Source organism: Hypomesus transpacificus, chromosome 23 (genome assembly GCF_021917145.1).
Source record: "Hypomesus transpacificus isolate Combined female chromosome 23, fHypTra1, whole genome shotgun sequence".
Lineage (NCBI taxonomy): Eukaryota > Metazoa > Chordata > Actinopteri > Osmeriformes > Osmeridae > Hypomesus > Hypomesus transpacificus.
This window is the reverse complement of record NC_061082.1, coordinates 19,184,084-19,207,082: the sequence shown is the minus strand read 5'-3', so window position 1 is coordinate 19,207,082 and position 22,999 is coordinate 19,184,084.

Below are 22,999 nucleotides of genomic sequence, written 5' to 3'. Positions count from 1 at the left end.
ACAATATTTTGCAAGATTTTTTTCCTCTCTAATCAAATACAGTTGAAACCAACTTAGTTGTATGTTTTCAAGTATAGTGGTGTAGTGTGGATTTCCGATGGACTGAAACATGCATTTATTCAATATCAGTTGCTGTATTTAGTCAAATCAATTTAGAGATGTAATTTTCCTCAGGCACCCTCTTGTGGTTAATGCAACTTCTGATTGCCACTGATGTTGAGTGTTAGGCTAATGAGCGTTGTGGTTTTCAATTTGAAACCTTTTTGCCACTGCATAGCCCCACTTACGTGGATCACTGTGATGAATAGCCATCTCTACACACTTTAGAACATTGTCGCTCAATCAAGGCCACAAGGTTAATTTTCAATTTTTTTCCACTTCAGTTGAGACAAGTAAAACCTCAAAATACTTGACCAGCTCAGATTCAGATTGATTATATCCACTTATGTCCGCCAGGGTATCATCTCTATTGGGGACTGTATTTTGATGTAATGATCTGCGTTTAAAGCAGCTACTGCACTAGAGCTGCAGGAAGCTGACCTGACTGACAATGAGCGTTTGGGCTCCGCGTAGCTGGAGGTGGTTTGTGACATCGCAGTCATCCTGCTGCCCCTTCGACCTCACCCAAACACCACCCCCAGACACCACCCCCTGACACCACCCCCAAACACCACCCCCAAACACCACCCCCAGACCCAAACACCACCCCCAGACACCACCCCCAAACACCACCCCCAAACACCACCCCCAGACTCAAACACCACCCCCAGACTCAAACACCACCCCCAAACACCACCCCCAAACACCACCCCCAAACACCACCCCCAGACTCCACCCCCAAACACCACCCCCAAGTTCAAGTCTTTTTTTTATTTGTCAGGTACACAGAGCAACACAAGGTTAGACTGGGCACTGAAATTCTTAAGACAAAACAAACACCACCCAAACTCCACCCCCAGACACCACCCCCAAACACCACCCCCAAACACCACCCCCTGACACCACCCCCAGACACCACCCCCAAACACCACCCCCAAACACCACCCCCTGACACCACCCCCAGACACCACTCCCAAACACCACCCCCTGACACCACCCCCAGACACCACCCCCAAACACCACCCCCCAAACACCACCCCCAAACACCACCCCCTGACACCACCCCCTGACACCACCCCCAAACACCACCCCCAAACACCACCCCCTGACACCACCCCCAGACACCACTCCCAAACACCACCCCCTGACACCACCCCCAGACACCACCCCCAAACACCACCCCCCAAACACCACCCCCAAACACCACCCCCTGACACCACCCCCTGACACCACCCCCAGACACCACCCCCAGACACCACCCTCAAACACCACCCCCAGACACCACCCCCAGACACCACCCCCAAACACCACCCCCAGACATCACCCCCAGACACCACCCTCAAACACCACCCCCAGACACCACCCTCAAACACCACCCCCAGACACCACCCCCAGACACCACCCCCTGACACCATCCCCAGACACCACCCCCCTAACCCCCGAGAGCTGTGATGCTCGGCAGGCCAGGGTGGAGTCGTCAGTCGTGAGGCAGCGGGGCCTGCTGCTTCTCTCCAGACCACACAGCTTTGTTTAGAGAAGCCTTAATTACCCCCTGCCCCCCTCCTCCTCCCCTGCCCTCCCCTGCCCCCTCACCACCACCACGGTCATGCGGACCTCGGGGACTGTTCCAGACCCTCAGGGTCCCACTGCACCTGCCTGGAGCCACGGACAACCCTTAAGAACAATCCCTCCCAAATCGTCAAGTTAATACACCCCCTTTACAGACAACTCCATGGGAGGACACATTCAAAATAAATGGTATACATACTGGGTTAGGTCAGAGAGGAAGTATTGCTATGTTTTGATAAGAGTCTATTGTATTACACGGTTATGATGAATCCGATTTTCTCCCATGCACTGTGTTAAAGTGGAACTCGCTGGGGCATTTGGGATAGAAAATAACCATGTTTAGAGTGGAGGCTCATTCAGGCACCTCAGTAAAGTGTGATATTGGACATGTCTATTGCAGGTTATTCTCCTGCTGCAGTCAATCAAGCATTCAGGTGCAGCAGATTGAAACGTAAAGGTGGCAGAGCAGAAAAGCTTCTGTACATGGCTGTGATAGAGGGTCTAGCTGGGTTCCAGCACTGCCTGTCCATCACACGGCACCGGGCAAGACAGACAGACCAGGCCGCCTTGTCTTGCCAAGCGGTTTGGATTTCAATCTGCCTTCAGAGGCTTTTTGTATTTTTACAGACAGAGAGAGAGGAAAAAAGACATTGGGGTTTTTTTGTTGGTCGATGGGGGGGCATTGCGCGGGGAATTCCACCAACATTTATTTGACGAGTGCCCTAGTTCTGGAACATTCTGGAAAAGTCGTCGACACAAAAGGATGTTTTACTTTAATTAAAAGACTGAATGAACCGGTCATAAAGGCCATTATCATGTCCTGACCTATAGTATAGCTACTTGCACTGTATCAAACTAAACTTCAGGCTCTGGTTTCACTTGTTGGCATGCGTGCTGTCTGGTGCAGTGACCTGGTGGCGCCTTCGGTGCCCTCCGCTTCCACAGTCAGGGGCCTTGGACCCCGGCCCAGCCGCTCTGAGGGAAGCACAGAACCTGATACCTGTGTTGAGGAGCGGCAGCGTCTTAGCTGCCGGGTTCCCAGAAGACAGAGAGGAGAGGCAAGTCGGAGCCCCTCCGCCTTGTTCTTCTTATCGTGTTCCCGGCTCTTTTGTCCTCGGTTCCCCACATGCCCCGGGGGCCCAGAGCTCCCCTTCCCTGTCGCCAAACCTGCCCCGGCCCCCTTTCTCCGCTAAACGAGTCCTCTTTAAGATCATGTTTGATGCGCTGACAAGCACAACCAAAACACTGTAAAGGAAACCAGGTTTGACATCTTTTAATTGTGTGTCAGAAAAAAGAGTGATTGTGGGTCTAAGTTTGAGATCATGCTGCTGATATGGTAATTTGCTCAAGCGAAAGATGTGATGAAAGCGCTGGTGTTGATAGCATAGCAGCAGAGCTCCCTGGAGACTGCACCACAGCTTACCTTCTCCATAAACATGTCAGGAAATCTCTGGCAGTACACTTATTCACACGTCTTTGTTTCAGTAAATTACCGATAGTTTGAATCAAAGCGAAATTGAAGACCGTAGACCAGTAGCATGTCTTTTATCTTATTGTGTGAAAGTAAAATGTAGTTGGTTACAAATAAGCAGTCTACTTTATTATTGAAATAAAAATGTATTTATGACTGACACAGAAAGAGGTGCTAACATTTGAGTGAATAAATGTGTTTTCCGTGTACTCCTTGATTCCTTCCACAGTGAAGAAGCAGAATGTTTGGCTCTGTTTGTAGAAAATGCTTCAAACATTTCATCCTTCTGTGATTTGGTGATTACATCTGCATTGAATATGTTATTGTTAGTCTTGGATAAAGAAACTGACAGGTTTTCATAGCTAACATTCAAATGGAGTGATTTAAAAAAGAGCAAAAGAAAGGCAAAAATAAAAAAATACTACAAATCCAAAATTCATTGTTAAACTGGATTTCTATTTAAACAATAATAAGAAATCAGGGCCGTGCATAGTGCATAAGATTTGGTTATAATGATTGGCATTGATTGAACAGTTCCTGTGCCAGGCTTGTTTTTTTTTGTCACAAGTGATGTATGTTGGTAGTGCTGAAAATATAAACAAGTCCATCCGGCATCACAGCTCGATTAAGAACCTGTTTGAAAATCCAAAGAGGACTTTATAGCGGGCCGGGCGGAAGGAGCTGTTTGAAATATTTCAGCTTTTTGTCGTCCTCATCCGATATTCCCATTTCTTACAGTCCTTTCCCTCTCGTTTCGTCTTGTTTTATGCTCTGCTTTGGAAATGGACTTGAACAAACGACCAGATGCAATTAGAAGGAACACGTGTTGTCATTAATGACGTGAACTGCCGTTGACATTTGGCTTCCATTTACTCCACGTAGGCAGCGCGATGCCACGTGTCACGATAAACATCAACCAGGAAGCGGGCATGAAATATTAGAAATGGTGTTTGGATCTGGAGAGGAAGGGCTTCCTGGACGAGAGCGTATTCATCAGGAGAGACAGTCTTAGTGTGGCTCGTGTTTCGCCGGGTCATTCATCTCTCTAAACGAGCTATGCTGGAAGTTAGAGAAGCACATTGTTGCTCAATGTCGTTTTCTAATTCAAACTGTCCCATTAGACTGTAATTGGGGCAGCACTATATGGGTTTGTGCTGGAGCCGTATGGGAGCAAGGAGGAGTCAGACTGAGATGTTATCAGGTCAAGGAGACAGGAAGCTGGTAATCTTGTCAGGTTGAAGATCTGGGCTGGGCAGTGGGACTGGGCTTGACTTGTCTGCTTCAACAGTTGGCCTGTAGTCCAGGCCGCCTCCTCTGAACTGCACTTATCTCCATCTTTAAGCCATCTTTCCAGTAGAGCTTGGCGCAGATTCAACAGCAGAAGATTTTCATATGTTATTAAATAGGCTATGTGCTTGTTTAGGTACTAATTTAAGGAGCACTTTTTTGGTCGTATCTGAAATGTGGTTACATGATTGAGTATTGATGTGCAGGTGTAGCACAAATGACTATTTAATGGAATCAGTACAAGCTAGATCGCAAGCGACAGATTAGAGAACAAAGTTAACAGTGTACTCTATATGGCCATAGGCCACGCAAGAGGCCAGTCCGACTGCAAAATGTTTGTAGTTAAACATTTTGTTTTTCTCTGATGTCGTGATGTGTTCAGTTTGCAGTTTGCCGGTCAGAACCACAAGATGTGATTAAGATATTTAGCCTGACTGGAGGGAGTGTTGTGGTCCTAATCTGTTCCTGACTGATCTACTGACCTGCATGGGATTGGGTGAATTTCGATGGGATGCAAAGAAAGCCTAGTGTCATGTCGATTCTATGTCTGGTGAAGAGAGCTCTGAGGTAAAGGGTGTGACTGGGGTTCAACAGGAGGATCAAATGGAAGGTTGATTCCCCCTCTTCACAAGGCTTTGGATAAATGTGTCTAAATCAACGCGTTATTGTAAGTGGTAGTCAACATTGTAAAAGAAAACGTTACCCCACGCGCCAAAACACAATAAGCTCTAGAACCACAATAAAATAAGTGTTCGTTTAAAAAAAATTACGGTTATTATTATTCACTGTAAAAGTGAATGTACAGTATGACCAAATGTGAGTACAGGACCACAGAACCCCTGTGACATCACGCTCTCGTTGGATTCTCCCGTTGAACCCAGAGCTTAGTAAGGAAATAGGAATGCTGCTTATGCGTGAGGAGACACTGAAATTTGCCAGACGCTCTGTGCTAATTAGGGCCAAGTATTCCCTCTTGTATGGAGTGTGAGAAACCACGAGTGCTCTGCTACCCAGCTAAGGAGACCTGACTTGGGCCCAGATCAGTGTTTGCACTCCAAACACTTTAACATTAACAAACACTGCTTTGTTATTTGCTTTGTAAGACGGGCCTGTTACTGCAGAGCAGGAATCGGTGGTTTGGCCTGTCACGGACACGAGAAGAGACACAGAGACCAGCCCTCTGACACGACAGGTATTTGGGTCCTCACACATAGAATCTAATGGTTTCAGAGCTGCTTATTTTCAGTCGTCAGAATCGACCACATCACAGGATTTCAGCTTGCGTGTGCTGTGTGCTGTGTGTGTGAGTGTGTGTGGGGGAGGGTGTGGGTGTGTGTGTGTGAGTGGGTGTGTGCGTGTGTGAGTGGGTGTGTGTGTGTGGGGGAGGGTGTGGGTGTGTGTGTGTGAGTGGGTGTGTGCTGTGTGCGTGTGTGAGTGGGTGTGTATGTGCTGTGTGTGTGCTGTGTGTGTGTGTGTGGGTGGGTGTGTGAAGTGGGTGTGTGCTGAGTGTGTGTGCTGTGGGTGTGTGTGTGTGTGTGCTGTATGTGTGTGTGAGTGGGTGTGTGCTGTGTGTGTGTGAGTGTGTGTGTGTGAGTGTGGGTGTGTGTGGGTGGGTGTGTGAAGTGGGTGTGTGCTGAGTGTGTGTGCTGTGGGTGTGTGTGTGTGTGTGCTGTATGTGTGTGTGAGTGGGTGTGTGCTGTGTGTGTGTGAGTGTGTGTGTGTGAGTGTGGGTGTGTGTGTGCTGTGTGCTGAGTGTGTGTGCTGTGTGTGTGTGTGGGTGTGTGTGTGTGTGTGTGTGAAGTGGGTGTGTGCTGAGTGTGTGTGCTGAGTGTGTGTGTGTGTGTGTGTGTGTGTGCTGAGTGTGTGTGCTGTGAGTGTGTGTGTGTGAAGTGTGTGCTGAGTGTGTGTGCTGTGAGTGTGTGTGCTGTGAGTGTGTGTGTGTGTGTGTGTGTGTGTGTGTGAGTGTGTGTGTGTGTGTGTGTGTGTGTGTGCTGAGTGTGTGTGCTGTGAGTGTGTGTGTGTGAAGTGTGTGCTGAGTGTGTGTGCTGTGAGTGTGTGTGCTGTGAGTGTGTGTGTGTGTGTGTGTGTGTGAGTGTGTGTGTGTGTGTGTGTGTGTGCTGAGTGTGTGTGCTGTGAGTGTGTGTGTGTGAAGTGTGTGCTGAGTGTGTGTGCTGTGAGTGTGTGTGCTGTGAGTGTGTGTGTGTGTGTGTGTGTGTGTGTGTGCTGTGAGTGTGTGTGCTGTGTGTGTGTGTGTGTGAAGTGTCTTGCTGAACGGGGTCCAGCTCTCGGTCCGGTCGCCGCATGGGGACGCATTAGCCCTCGTTTTCTGGCCTCCTGCTGGAGATGCAGCACAAGTGGCAGCCAGGCGCCTGGACAGAAGACCTGTAATTAAGGGTCCACAGGCTCTTAAAGAGCCACAGTAACAGCGGGTCGGCCCTAGGCGCTGCTGAGCCTTTGTGAGGGCCACAAATACAGCCGCGGCTTCGGCATCAGCGGCAGAATGTGGAACGGAGGCACATTACTGAGCCACACAGTGTCCACATGCTATCTATTTCTCAGGTGTGAAAGCAGCAGGTGTCCCCCTTTGGCTAAGCTGATTTGCCTTACCCTCGGGGGAAAATGTCACCGTTCGGTTTAACGTCAGAGAAAAACCTTCCCCCCCCAAAAAAGATCTCTTCCAAAATTCAGGGAATTGCGTCATTCTCGAGCCTGTGAACTGGTTAGGAGGTTGACCTCCCGTCAGGGGGGAAGGAAACAGCCTCGCGCAGGAAGTGGAGGAAGGGAGGCCTCGGAGCTACAGCCACCCACGGATCCGCCCCCCTCCCCTCCCTCCCTCCCCCTGCTCTCCTGGGCTGCAGCGCTGGGCTGGCCTGGCTCCTGTCCAGTTTCCAGCGCTGTGATGGGGAGGGTCACGGCTGGGCCTGACCCGGCCCCTGCATGTTGGATGTTGTTATTATTAGGGCTGTGTGCCCCCCGGGCAGGCGGTCCACGTAGCGGGGGGAAGCAGCGGGCTCTGGAGAGGGTCTGGATCTGGGGGACCTGGGGAACAGCTGTGTGGGTTAGAGGCTCGGGCCCCCCTGCACTCGCCTCTCTCCAGGGAACGCTGCACCGAGCAGGCAGGAGGTAGAGATGGCTATTTATACACGTCCCAATGCAAACCCTCATATTCACACTGCTGCTCACCAGGGACAGATCAAGGGGTTTGGCCAGGGCAGGAACTAGGGTCAGAGCCAGGGCCAGAACCAGGGCTAGGGTCAGAACCAGGGTCAGAACCAGAACCAGGGCTATGGTCAGAACCAGGGCCAGAACCAGGGTCAGAACCAGAACCACGTCCAGCATTGCAACACATCACACTTAAAAATCTGTCCCACCTCACTCTCAACACATAGATGAACATGAGAACTCACCTTTCAGTTTTTTGACCAAATGCACAATATTATCAATACACCTGCACATCTTGATGTCCTTATACAGACATGTTGTAGCCACAACATAATATGGAACCTTTTTCCTGCGGGTCTTGGGTTAAACATAAAAATGTTATGATGTCAGTCAAATGATTTATAATGTAAGATCTGTTATGGCTTCTCCTCGAAAGGATTTCGGTCAAGATTATACCTCCCCATCTTGCTATTCTCGATTCTCTCTCTTTTCAGCAGATCTTGAGAGGCCTTCTCAACTGTGTAAATAGCTCTGGAAATTGTGCGTGGCCTTTGACTGTCTCTGTAATTATCGAGCCTCTTGCAGTATTTTGCTTGGCAGCCTGAAAGGTTAACCCCTGGAGGCTGCGGGCTCGGGGGGCTGACTGGCATTGGGCCTCCTCAAAGCTCTGTTTGTTCCCTGGCTAGCCCAGCCCGGCCCTGGGCTCCTGATCCTGTCGTGGGCTGAGGCGCTGGGCCTGGGAGAGGGGCCAGAGCGCTAGGCGCTCACTTCCAGCCCTAGCAGGGGCCATGCTGGGAGAGAGATGGGCCGTGTCTGTGCTGGAGCCCTCCCTGATCCCACAGCTCTGCCCCCAGGGGTCAACAACACAGACACCATTATCAGCCCCAGTAAGAGCACACAGACACTCAGGCTAGCTGGGAACTGGCTCGGCCGTTTGGATTCGGGATCAGGCTAGATCTGCTGTTCTATTGCAGATGACAACCTTCCCTCGATGGCGTTTTAGCCTAAAAGTAAGCGGGTGAATTGGAGTATGCAGTGGGGGGCAACATACAGGTGGAGCCCTGTAGGCACGGGGGGAGCCCTGATGCTGTGTCTCATGTTGCTGTTCTTGCCCACAAAATGCACAGACATTAAGGACACTCAGGAGATCGATTCGATCAAAGTATAGAATGTGTTTGTTTGTTTCTCCTTAAACTCTCTTCTCACGCAAACGACGAAATGGATACACATTCTCTTTAAGTGTGCCGTGTCAGAGAACACTACTTGGCTGTGTGCATCTTCATCTCAGAAGAATTTGGGGTCAGCTGGTGATGTGAAGCCATAGCCTGAGCTGGAAGGAGCAGTATGATTGATGATGTTGCCGTATGAAATAGCCTGTGAAGATGTAGCCTGTTAAGAGTAGGAACTGTAGGGGAAGCAACATGAGTGTTTCCATTTCTGGATCCACACATTGTTCTCCTCCGCTCCCCCTCCCTGGGCTCTGAGAACTAGCCTCCCCTGTCTCTAGGGCACACTCACCACTCACACTCTCTCTCTCTCTCTCTCTCTCTCTCTCTCTCTCTCTCTCTCTCTCTCTGCCTCGCTCTCTTTCTCTCTCTCTCTCTCTCTCTCTCTCTCTCTCTCTCTCTCTCTCTCTCTCTCTCTCTCTCTCTCTCTCTGTCTCTCTCTTTCTCTCTCTCTCTCTGTCTCTTTCTCTCTCTCTCTTTCTTTCTCCGTCTCTCTTTCTCTCTCTCTTTTGTGGCTCTTTACGTAATGCTGACAAGAGGTATTGATTTTTGGCTTTGCTTTGATTGGCAGAATAAATCGTGGCTAAATCATTAATGGATCGTTCTGTCAAGCTGGGCCATAGTCTTGGGCTTTCAGGGCTCTTAATTCACTGGTATTACCCCTATTCAAATACCGGATGTAAATACACACAGCTTTCACTGTTGTCATCTGCTGGATTGATTTATTGACATTGCCCAAAGGCTAAAAGAACAGTGTGGGATGAAATCCTGTCTGGGGCTCATCAGGGAGAGCGGAGGAGGGTGCCGTGCAGGACAGGAGACCCCGAGGATGGCAGGACGGATGGGGGACACATGTCCAGGGCCAGCAGCTGTGGAGCCAGGGCCTGGATCTGACCCCTCCTGGACGGAAGCTCCTCTCCCGTCCCCCCTGGTGTCCCGTCCCCCCTGGTATCCCGTCCCCCCTGGTGTCCCGTCCCCCCCTCTGTCGTGTGGAGGGCAGAAGGTCCAGAGGCCTCTCTTAGAGATGTGTCCTTCAGCTGGGAATCCATAAGAGCACGCTGGAATCTGTGGTCGCTCTGACTCAATATCGCTGACGGAAACCGGCAAATAATCTGTAAATGTGCCACGATAATTCCCATGAAATCTGTTCTCTTCTGTCCCAGATTGTAGTTGCGTTTGTTAAATAACCATGGTTGAGGTCGTAGGAGATCCAGCCCTGAATGGTCGTACAGTCCGTGGACTGTGTCCGTCCCTGCTGTGAACACTAAGCTCTGTATTTGCTGTGGTGTCAGAGGATAACAGCCTCTTCAGACCGGGCTTGGACTAGGGCTTCCCACTGCTTCTCTCTGGGGCTGATTGGTGTGGTGATGAGCTGCTCACACACACACACACACACACACACACATTCACAGACATGTACAGTACGTGCATAAGAACACACACACTCATACACACATGCTTGTACACACTGTGACACGCACACAAAAGCCCCCTCCTGTGCACAAGCGCCCGCACGCACACACACACAGATCAACACACGATACACACACACACACAGATCAACACACGATACACACACACACACAGATCAACACACGATACACACACACACACAGATTAACACACGATACACACACACACACAGATCAACACACGATACACACACACACACAGATCAACACACGATACACACACACACACAGATCAACACACGATACGCACACACACACAGATCAACACACGATACACACACACACACACAGATCAACACACGATACACACACACACACAGATCAACACACGATACACACACACACACAGATCAACACACGATACACACACACACACACAGATCAACACACGATACACACACACACACACAGATCAACACACGATACGCACACACACACAGATCAACACACGATACACACACACACACACAGATCAACACACGATACACACACACACACACAGATCAACACACGATACACACACACACACACAGATCAACACACGATACACACACACACACAGATCAACACACGATACACACACACACAGATCAACACACGATACACACACACACACACAGATCAACACACGATACACACACACACACAGATCAACACACGATACGCACACACACACAGATCAACACACGATACGCACACACACACAGATCAACACACGATACGCACACACACACAGATCAACACACGATACGCACACACACACAGATCAACACACGATACGCACACACACACAGATCAACACACGATACGCACACACACACAGATCAACACACGATACGCACACACACACAGATCAACACACGATACGCACACACACACAGATCAACACACGATACGCACACACACACAGATCAACACACGATACGCACACACACACAGATCAACACACGATACGCGCACACACACAGATCAACACACGATACGCACACACACACAGATCAACACACGATACGCGCACACACACAGATCAACACACGATACGCGCACACACACAGATCAACACACGATACGCACACACACACAAATCAACACACGATACACACACACACACACAGATCAACACACGATACGCACACACACACAGATCAACACACGATACGCACACACACACAGATCAACACACGATACGCACACACACACAGATCAACACACGATACACACACACACACAGATCAACACACGATACACACACACACACAGATCAACACACGATACACACACACACACAGATCAACACACGATACACACACACACACAGATCAACACACGATACGCACACACACACAGATCAACACACGATACGCACACACACACAGATCAACACACGATACGCACACACACACAGATCAACACACGATACGCACACACACACAGATCAACACACGATACGCACACACACACAGATCAACACACGATACGCACACACACACAGATCAACACACGATACGCACACACACACAGATCAACACACGATACGCACACACACACAGATCAACACACGATACGCACACACACACAGATCAACACACGATACGCACACACACACAGATCAACACACGATACGCACACACACACAGATCAACACACGATACGCACACACACACAGATCAACACACGATACGCACACACACACAGATCAACACACGATACGCACACACACACAGATCAACACACGATACGCACACACACACAGATCAACACACGATACGCACACACACACAGATCAACACACGATACGCACACACACACACAGATCAACACACGATACGCACACACACACAGATCAACACACGATACGCACACACACACAGATCAACACACGATACGCACACACACACACAGATCAACACACGATACGCACACACACACAGATCAACACACGATACGCACACACACACAGATCAACACACGATACGCACACACACACACAGATCAACACACGATACGCACACACACACAGATCAACACACGATACGCACACACACACAGATCAACACACGATACGCACACACACACGCACCCCCCCTGAAAGGGTTAATCAGGCGGGCAGGGTGGGGACCTGCACTGTGTCCAGGATGTGGAGAGCTGTGGTGAGCTGCTGAGCTGTGTGAGCCCTCAGTGGGCCCCACTCTGCCTCTGATTGGGTCTGTAAGATCACAGGCCCCCTCTCTCCAGCCCCCCCCCCCCCCCCCCCCCCCCGAGGGCTCCTCTCTCCCCACATCCTCCCTGCTGATTATCACCACTGGCAGACCAGCCTCTCGCTCTCCAGCTGCTGTCCACACCGGCTCGGGGGGCTGGAGCTCATTTAACCAGGCCGCATGGAGGGAGAACATGTTCTCCCCCAGCCCAGAGAGCAGCGCTGGGGCCAGGCAGCTCAGACCTGCCTCCCACCCCCCCTCCATCCCGCGTCTGTTCCGCACACGGCTCTGCTCCTGCTGCAGCCAGGCCTCAGTCACATCACTGCTCCTGTGGGGAGACTCTCCCCATGTCCGTCCATAACCTGGCCAGAGATTTGGCTTTTAATCTGTCTACATGTTTTTGATCTGGAATGGATCAGACCAGGAGGATCATCCCCGACCTGTGCTGCCCCATGCAGGTGTTTCCTCTGGAGGCGGTGTGGGGGGAGGGGGGGGGGGGTGGGGGGAGGGGGGGGGGGGGTGGGGGGTGGGGGTGGGGGTAACCCGATGCCTCTGCAGCCCCGAAGCCCAGAGCATCAACAGATGTGTGAAAGCTTTTTAATATGTATGAGTTATAAACTTGCTCTGTATACTTTGTACTACCGAATGCGATGCTAGAGAGATATAGATTTCAAAAGGAGTCTGTGTTGTATACTAATGTGTCCCCTGTGCCTAGCTTGTCTCTGAGGGTATATATATATATATGGAAAACCTACTGAATGGACTCTATGATTATGCTCTATGATTATGTGTTTCAAGTTTAAATGTTGGTCATTTCACTATTATTTGATATAAGAAAAACTCAATAATTCACACAGACACGTCATGTCATGAGTAAGAAAACATCTATTGGGCTCTCTAGGGTCCGGAGGCAACAAAGTACTGACATTTGTTGCTGGTATTTCTCAAAGTAAACATGAATCAAGAGGAAAATCTTCTGGAAGTATTACATTGGAAGTCTAAATATTCAGCGTGAAAGAATGTGTATGTTCATACGCAATGACTGCACAACGCGGATCATTCCAGAAGTTACTCTACGGTCACGGTAAAACATTGGATTCTCTTTAGAGGAAATGACACGTCGGTATAATGCAATACGACGTGACAAACACAGAGTTCCCATGACGACAGCACAAACGCTTCCCCTTTGTGAAAGACGTTCATCTGGCCAGCTGGTTTTGTGCCCAGCCGAGCCCAGACTAAGTTTGTGTGTCAAACCAACGTCATGCGAGGGCCAGGGAGTGTCGAAACTGTGTGAGTTTTCCATCAGCCTCTGGGGTTCGAGCCAGTCAGTCTGGTCTGGGACCGGGGGGGTGGGGGGCCTGGGGGCCTCTGTCCAGATCCAGCCCCCCCCACCACGCTAAATGGCTGCATTGTGGCTGGAGACCCACCCTCATCTTCATGTTCTAGTTCTCTCTTTCCCTCCCTCCTCCAGCACACAATGAGCCCAGACTACGTGACGACAGGCATTGTGTCAAACGGGGCCACGTCGAAATGAAAGATGAAGATCAGACTGTTGCTGGTCCCGCCGGCTTGCCAGATCAGGTCAATAGGTCATGTGGTTTTTGAAGGTGTGTGTACGCGCGCGCGCGTGAATGTGTACTGTATGTCTGTGCGTGTACACTTCCTGATGCCCAGAGCGAAAAATCAATAACAGGTTCAGCCCTGTAATTTGATGCATATCTTGGTTAACAAGCGAGGGATAGCATAAAAGTCCTATTGTGGTGTACAATGTTACATAATGGTTCGTAACAACGGCAATCCCTGTAATTTCAGTTATTCATTCATGTTCACTCGGAGACCACCACATCAACATCAAAGACTGGCGAGGAAGGAGCAGAGATCGTACATGTGACCCCCCTACAAATGGACAGATAATTGTGCATGAGAGCATTAACATCTCAATGTCACAAGTGCAGCGCATTCAGAATACACTGCCACAGCCAACATTGACCCCCACAACGTCAGCTGACCTATTACATCTCAATTGATACACTCCAATCCTAACATGCGCATGGGCAAATAATTGTTCATTACCCATAATTGGAGCTGAACTCTACAATGTCTCCGATAGCCTGTCTGCTGTGGAAGCAGTAGAGGGGAAACACAGGCATGTTTAATCCTCTGTTTTTAATCCTCAGGTTGGCATGACAACTGTTGAAACAGACTTTTTTGTCCGCCCCCCAAAAAACTAATGAGACACCAAAAACGGCTGTCTCTTTTTTTTCCACAGTAGCTTCCCAAAATCAATCTTTACCTCAGGGAACAATGTGGGATGTCACGGTACACCTGACAAGCATTCACCTCTTCTTAGCAGCACAATCTGGCCAGAGCTGGGAATCTCCCCTCTCTCAATTATTGAGGGGCAATTTAGGAATCAACCCCAGGAACGTGATGCCTTAGAGGGGAGATATGGGAGGAAATTTTTCGTTTAAATAAAGCGTTCTGAGTATTGAAACAGGGGAACACACAGCCCTTTGTCTCACTGTGATGTGCAGATAGGGCTTGTATAGACTATTGGTCATAGATAAGCCCTTGTGTTTCTAAAGAAAAAGATCATTGATGTCCTGTCCTGTACATGTCAAAGGTTACAAATTACATGAAGATATTGACTTGGTGGATACATGAACATTGTACGTCAGAATCTCTTCAAATGGTGAATTAATGATTGTTGACTGTCAACAGTGACAGTGATTTTATAAGAATTAGCCTTCATCTGTTCAGTAACAGACTTATAATTAAGGTTGTAGGCACTAGAATTGTTGTCAATTAACATTTATGTCTGACATATTTTCATTTTGGTGGGATAACCTGGTCAAGCTGGAACACGAGAGTCATTTTCCTGAAAGAAGTCATTAACCCAAGGTGCTATTTATTGCATCACTTCTTCTACTGTTTCGTCTGAATATGCCCAAAAAGCAGACCGACCCGAGATACCATCTTGGGTCTCAGGACGATTAAAAAGAAATTAACTCAAACGACTGCTAATTTCATGTTGTCTGCTGTTTTCGGTGTGTTTATCTTGAGCGAGGTTTCTCCGAAAACTCCCACTTTTTAATTGCTCTGAATGTTTTTGTTTTTTATGCCTCTGAATTTCCAGCCGGCCACTTAAAGCTGTCGATGTTATCAGCAATCATGTCAATGTGACTGTGTCTCTGTCCTATATATACAGTACAGGGCCGTTCTTATGTGCTGGGCATGGGTCACAACTTGATCCGCTTTGATCCAAGTTTTCTGGACAGCCGTCAGTATAGTGGCAGTAGATTGAAAGTAAGGAATGCGACGAGGGGCGTGCTGTTTACTTGCAGACGGGCAGCTGGTTAGCTGCTCCCTTGGCTTCTTTACACCCCCTCCCCTCGCTTTTCAATTCCAGCCAGACCCCGGGCTCGACTACAAACCAGGGTCTGGAATATTGTGCGCTGGGGATCAATGCGGCCCAGAGAGCGGTGTCAGCCGTGTCCCTGCCATGTGTCAGGCTGCGGAGGAGGAGTTGTAATGGCTATCGATCGGCTGGGCGCTTAATGCAGAGCTGCCTAGCCGCCGCGTGGGCCAGCTACAGCACATAGATATGTATGAGATGAGCTAAAATTGAGAAAATAGAAAAGAAAAGAGCCTACCGTCTCTCCCCCCCTCCCTCCCTCCATCCCTCCCTCCCTCCCCGGCTGCAGATTGATCTTCCTCTTCCTGCTGATTCTGGTTGGGCTCTGTCATTATCTTACTCTGTCATTAGGGGCTCCATTGACAGGCCTTGCCTGTCTGTGTCACTCTATTGAGACAGCAACACTTTTCCCTCGCCGTGTTCCCTACATTTATTAAAAGCCCTGACAGCCGGGCTGGCCTTCTGAACGCCTTAGGAGCACCTTAACCCCTTGCTGCTGGTGCAGGGGGTCGGCTAGGGGGTCTGGAGTGTCAGGGAATATGGTGAGTCAACATGATCTGGGGGACAAGGCGATGTACCTGTCCATCGATGGCTATCGTGGAGAGCGTCTTGGGGAGGTAGCATGCCTTGCCTTGCCCTGGCTGGTTGTGGTGACCAGTCATGTTAGATCAAAGCCAGACAGCCTGTGTCAGAGGGTCAGGCTGTTCTGCAGTCTGAAGGAAGCCATGAGGTTCACGGGCACAGGATGATACCGTTGGAGGCTGGCCTTTGTAATTACATCCATCTGGGAATCACGTGTGGACGAGGTTTGAGTAAAGAAAGAGTTTCGTCGCTTTTACATGGTTTTGGTCTCTTTACCTACATGGTGATGAGGCACGTTGTAGTAGGTTGTGATGTATTGCATGTTGTGTTACGAGAGAAAAAATAAGTTTTATTTTGTCTGCAACACCAAGCATTATTAAACTGCAAATGAGGAGTGTTAATATATGCAGAACAGTTTTCCTTTTAATGTCAGTCCATAACAAACAGGAAGAAATACAAGTAAAAGCTAGTGTTCAAAAAAGAAAAACGATTCAAGAAAAACAATTGTAGTTTGTATTTTCAAGACTCTCTGGGCTCACACAACATGAGCCTCCCAGCTTTCCCAGGATTCACATTTCCACGTTTCCTGCTCGAACATGCCGAGCTCAGCTCTGCAGCTTCGCCCTGTTCCTGGACGATTACCATGGCGACATGACAACTTGGAGACATTTGAGGCGTCAGGAAGAGCCCAGAGGAGCGCGGTGGGGGGGCCGGCGGCTGGGTGGTTGAGGGGCCGTGCTATTGGTGCCCTCCAACCGCCTGGACGCCCCTCTCCGTGTCATTGGAGGCCCAATCAGAAAGAGCCAGGGGGTCCTGGCTCTCTGGCTGGGCAGCTCTGAGGCTGCTCCCAGGGACTGAACTTATTGGGGGGTTTGTGGTGTGCTGATGACATGGTTTGTGACAGAGACTCATCATTTGAGTGTGATACAAGGATTTGAGCTGCCATGCTGTAATGTTGCTCGCCTTGCCTGGAAAGATTTATTCCAGATTGCGAGGCCTAAGAGGTCAGCAGGCACACATGTGGGAGCGTTTTAAGGTTTGTCCGAATAAATTGCACTTTTTGTGGGGGTTTACTAACGCACCGAAATGGACAACATCCAGGTGTCAGCTAGTCAGGGGAAATAATGAAAAACAATTATCAGCCACTGATAACAGTGGACTAGTTTCTTTATCACATCATTTTTTAACTGGTGGGTGGTTGTGACAGTCCAGGTATAACAGTATTAGGTTCATACTTGCAACACGTTGTAGAGATTTGTATTCCAGTCTCGGTTGGGTTGGTTTAGACATCTGTCTGTCCTGGTTTAGGGTGTTTTTAAATTGTTTTGATTCTTATTGTTGATTATATGTGTTCCCAAACAGCTTTCCATATAAAAGCATACTCTTGGTTGAAATGATGAAGCTTGTCTGAAGAATTCACAGATATGGAGAAGTGGGTTGTACACTTACTGAAGCACAATGAATTTCTCTCTCCGCTGAAGTTGAAATTATATGCTGCTTGCCAAGTACAATCTATTCATTTTTTTCTGTGTGAAGGAAATGTTTAATCCAACCCCTACTGGGAGACAAAAAAATGTAATGCATATCTCGCTGTCTCTGCTGTCTGCTCGTGTGAAGAAATATAAATTTTAATGCATTTTAGAGTTTTTCGACGATAAGAGTTGATAGACAGAGGAACCTCGTATTTATGGACCCCCGTAGAGTAATGCACTCTACAACACTCCATCCTTGTGTGCCTTTGAACAAAACATGATCGAGAACATAAAGAAAAGGCAAAGCACAAAATTATTCCTCCGGCTTTCTATCAAGCTCCTGCATTCATGGCAAAGTCTAAAGGCCATGTCAGCGCTTCTGCCTCTCCCAGAGGTAATTATCCTTTTCCTGTCACAGAACAACAAATGATAGCCAACTACTGGGGTGCATTTGCAGGAGCTAAAATCTGTCAATAGGAAGGAGAGATGGGTTTAATTTTCAGGCAGCTGCATATCAGCTTTTATCATATTGTTATTTTTCAATGGTCGTTTGTCTGCTTGTTTTATGTCGTACCTGTGTTTGTGAGGATGGAGGATTGGGGGGGTAGGGAGTGTGTTTATTTATGTCTTTGTGTGCAAGCTTCCGAGGGCGTATTTACGTGGCCCACATTAACATATTTATTTATAGTCCCACACTTTCTTACAGTCATCTTTTTTCTTTTCTTTTTGCCATTTCACACACTCTATATGGTCCAAGTAATTTCCCTTTCAGCATCTCTGTTTTTTACCTTTCAGAAAGGCCCGTGAATGGAAGGAAAATTATCACAATTACTCATATAATTGAGCCGTCTTTGTGGCAAGTGCAGCTTCAGTAGCCTTTTTCCATCAGCCAAAATGGTTTCATTATATGGGTTTTTCATATTCCCTGACACAGGGCTCCGCTGAGGGCCTGGCGCGTGGATGAGATGCAGCAGGAACAGAGCGAATCATTAAGGTCACAGTAGGAATAATTATCCCAGCTATGGAAAGAGCATCTAGACCCTTTTCTCTCCCCCAGCACAAATGCACTGTTCATGGCTTTTAGCCACAAAGAACTTTGCAACAAATGAAGCTTCCACCTACTACTTATACAAAGACGAGAGGGAGAGAGTAAGGGACTTGTATCAACATGACAATTTTCCATCATTAAGACTAATGACAGGCATGGACTGTGGGGATCAAGGGGAACAGAAAAAGGGGAGCGTATTCAGGTGTTGGCTGAGAGCTGACCTCCTTCCTGTCTTTGTTGGCGACTTAACTCTTAACAAAAACTAGAAAGGGACTCCAGACTAAAGGCACAGTGGCAGCTGAACTTCAAGCAGTCGAGCCCTCCATGGGCAAATGACTTAATTGACAAATTTGCATGTTTCCCATTTGTGAGGAAATTAATTCAATGAGGCACACATTTGCAGGCTTTTAATTAAGCATTGTTTTAACATGGGTCACACATAATGAAATAGTTTACCCAGCGACATAATACTGAGCATGATTTACCCACCTAAAACCTTCTGTAATCCAATTCCCCCAGATCATGTCAAAGCCAAACATTTAGTACACTAGTTCTCTATTTATTTGATGGATTTTCTGACCAATTTCATGATTTCATGTCTTCTTAACTTCAAGACGAGTGGAAAACCTCAGAAGAGTAAAGAGTCAGTGTAAGACTGGTTTTTTTTATATTTTAGCTGAATTAAGTAAAAGCCATATTTTTCAAAGTCCTTTTTTTTTTCTTTTCTCGGCTACAGTACTCTCATGTAATTGGTCATTTTGCAGCCAATTTCAGGCAGGTTGGAGGCTTGCTGCCACGAACTGACCCCTGCTGCTGCTGTAATGGGGGACAGCGTTTCTCCCAGAGTTCATTGGGGGTTTCCACAGAGTGAACCTTACTTTCTCAGATTCTCTCAGGTGACAGAGCTTCACTGGTCAGAGCAGAATGGCTAATGGCTGTCTCAATGTATAACGTCTCCTGTCAGAGGCTTGCCACTTGTTTAATACAAGACATTCTTGTTTATGAACCGTTTTTGCTGTTGTTTATCTAATAAAGAGTGTTTGTTGGTAGTGAGTAGGTTAGTCAGGGCAAAACCTTGAGGACATCAACAGAATGCCAGGATCTTATTATGACTTTTATTTAACATTTTTATTTAGACTGTTTTGAGTGGGGACCCATTTAAACAGTGTTTTTTTTAAAAGGTATCCAATATCATAGAAAATAAAAGAATATATATGGAAATATGCAGCCATGACAGGAATCCCCACAATGTGAGATACCTTCCCAATAACTTAAGAATTACAAAAATGCAAACAAAAAAATATATTGTTCAATATAAAAAAAGTTAGTAAATTCAACAGATTTATTGTGCATTGTTGTGACTGGTTTGACTGTTTGATCTTCAGTGCTTTTCGGCCTCATTCATCTTAACGGCAGTTGGTGACTAAGTTATCAGGATCACCAAACGTGAGAATGGACAGGTGTCTGTCCCTGGATGGTGTGGTCAGAACAACTCTTCAGACCTGCAGAGGGATGGACGGCCGTGGGCAGTCACAGGTCCAGCCTAGTGGCCCTCTGGGGCACCAGGTCAATACAGCTCAAACACACTCTGTTCCGTCTGTGGGTCGTCAGTCAGAGCCGAGCCACAAACAAAAGCAAGAACATGCAAAACAGTCATTCAGTTTTAACTTGAAAAGACTACAGAATGAAGATTAGCAAGATATTCTGTTCAAGGTATTGAAATCCAAATTCATGCGTTCCTTACACTGTATATATAATATAGATCATATTAAATTTAGCAGCACAGTACTATTATTCTTCCTTGATTAAATGTTATTTCTTATACTTCTGTCCTCCCAAAAGGGATTCAAAGACCTCATGAAATACCAAACGGCAGCATTGCATTCTGGGATGCTTAGCAACATAATGTTTACAAAATAACAGTCAGTAAACCCAAATCAATTCACTTTTTGATGCTACATTGGACGTGAAAACAGACCCCTACAATTGCCTTAATTCATCTAGTTGAAGCCTAGTGAAGCAGAAAACAAGAAGGCAAAGCGCTCCAAGGGCAGAGAACTGGGATCAAAATCACACAGGCAATAACTTCACATGTTGTGTCTGTTTGCCTTTGGCGTCCATTTTGAGAGCGTTCACATTCAGGCGACAATTACAAATTCACAAAAACAGAAATTTACACAAATATAGATTTGTATGCCAAATGCTGAGTGATGTTGATATTCGTTAAAATGGTTGGTGCTGAACCCATGCAATGTTTTTATCAGTGAGACATAAGGACATGGTTCAACTGAAAAATTGAATTCACAATACATAGATAATAATCCCAGTGAGACTCAGTTTGTGCAATATAGTTAATGGTTTGATAAATTCTAAACCTATTTCTTAGGTTTATAATTAACAATACATTTGTAGATCATCCTATGTGGTTATAGCTCTTCATGATTTCTGTATAAAATGACTGAAATAAGGCAGTTAATCAAGTGACAAAACAAACAAGAAAATGAATACAGTTCCATCACTGGTGCACAGTCTCTGCAACTTCACACAATATCTGCAACTTCACACAGTATCTGCAACCACACATAGTATCTGCAACTTCACACAATATCTGCAACTTCACACAGTATCTGAAACTTCACACGTATCTGCAACCGCACACATAGCTCATTGGAACTATTTTTCAAATCAGAGTTATTCCTGCAACGTGGCGTGTGCATCTTGAGGGTCAGTGATGCCCTTTTAGATTAGGACTTCACTCTAACTGAGGAAATGAAACAAAACTGAGCATTCCGTGCCACCAATAACAGTAATCAATCATTGACATTTACTCACATTTACACCAGTCTCTCTCTAAAGTGAGGTTGTGCCAGGGTACAATTAGCTCCAACAGCCATAGCTGCTTAGAACATATATTTTCCCAGATATACATGTTAATATTTGGTGACTGTTAAAATGTAGTTTGGCATGGCATCTAAAGAGGGCTTTCCATCAGCAAACTGAGATGAAGTCTGTGACACCTCACCCTGGGTTCCCCTCCACCCCTGCGCTAGCTGCTAACCTCCAGGTGAAGGGTGGCAGGTGTTAAAACACACTCAGCCATAGAGCCACTCACTGCTAATGACTGTTGCCTCCTTTAACTGTCTCGCTCAGATGGGCTTCCAGCCTGGAATGCATGCAGGCTGTTTTGTGTGTACAGTTAGGGCACCACCATGATTGCATCGGAAGACATTTCTCAGCGACTGACCATTTGCGCCCATACCTTCGTCTAAAGGGTCTAATGACGCGACCATGAGAGCGCACGCTCACCTACTTCATATTTCACTGATGAGTAATTAAGCCCTTTCTTTGTCTCTATTGGTAGTTTAGTTGTGATAAATATGGATGGATTTGGAAAGAGATAAATCCATTTAATGGATTTAACTGTTAAAAGGTGAGACACATAAATGACATTGGCCCCATTGTGATTTTTTTTCTAAATGGGCAACATCATTTCGTAAACATAAATAACAATTACAAAATTGGGAACATGACAAGAGAAGCTAATGGGACTTGATTTGCATCATCATACGTTTCTGATTACGTGGGATTTTCTTCACGACACCTCACCTTAATGAGTGGGCCCAATTATTTATGCTCACCAAGATTTTTCCTGAGAATTTTGCAGCAATTCTCTTAATAGTGTCGAATGTATTTCTCACACCCATGTTCATCTTAGAATTCCAGATCGCAGATACTATAATCGGGGGAAAATAATGACAGTTATCAGTCGCACCCACCAAGTGCCCATAAAAATCGGTCCTCTGTTCTGGAAGATGATAATTATTGGTTGTACCACTATTATCATTGTCGCTGTTGATAGAGGAACTCTTCAAGTATTTTTCAAATGTAATCCCAGATACAAATTACCTTAAATTGGGCCATTTTAGCGAAGAGCACAGCAGCTTTCCTTATAAGCTAATATTTTACAGAATTCCTCAAATTCAGAGATTCACTGT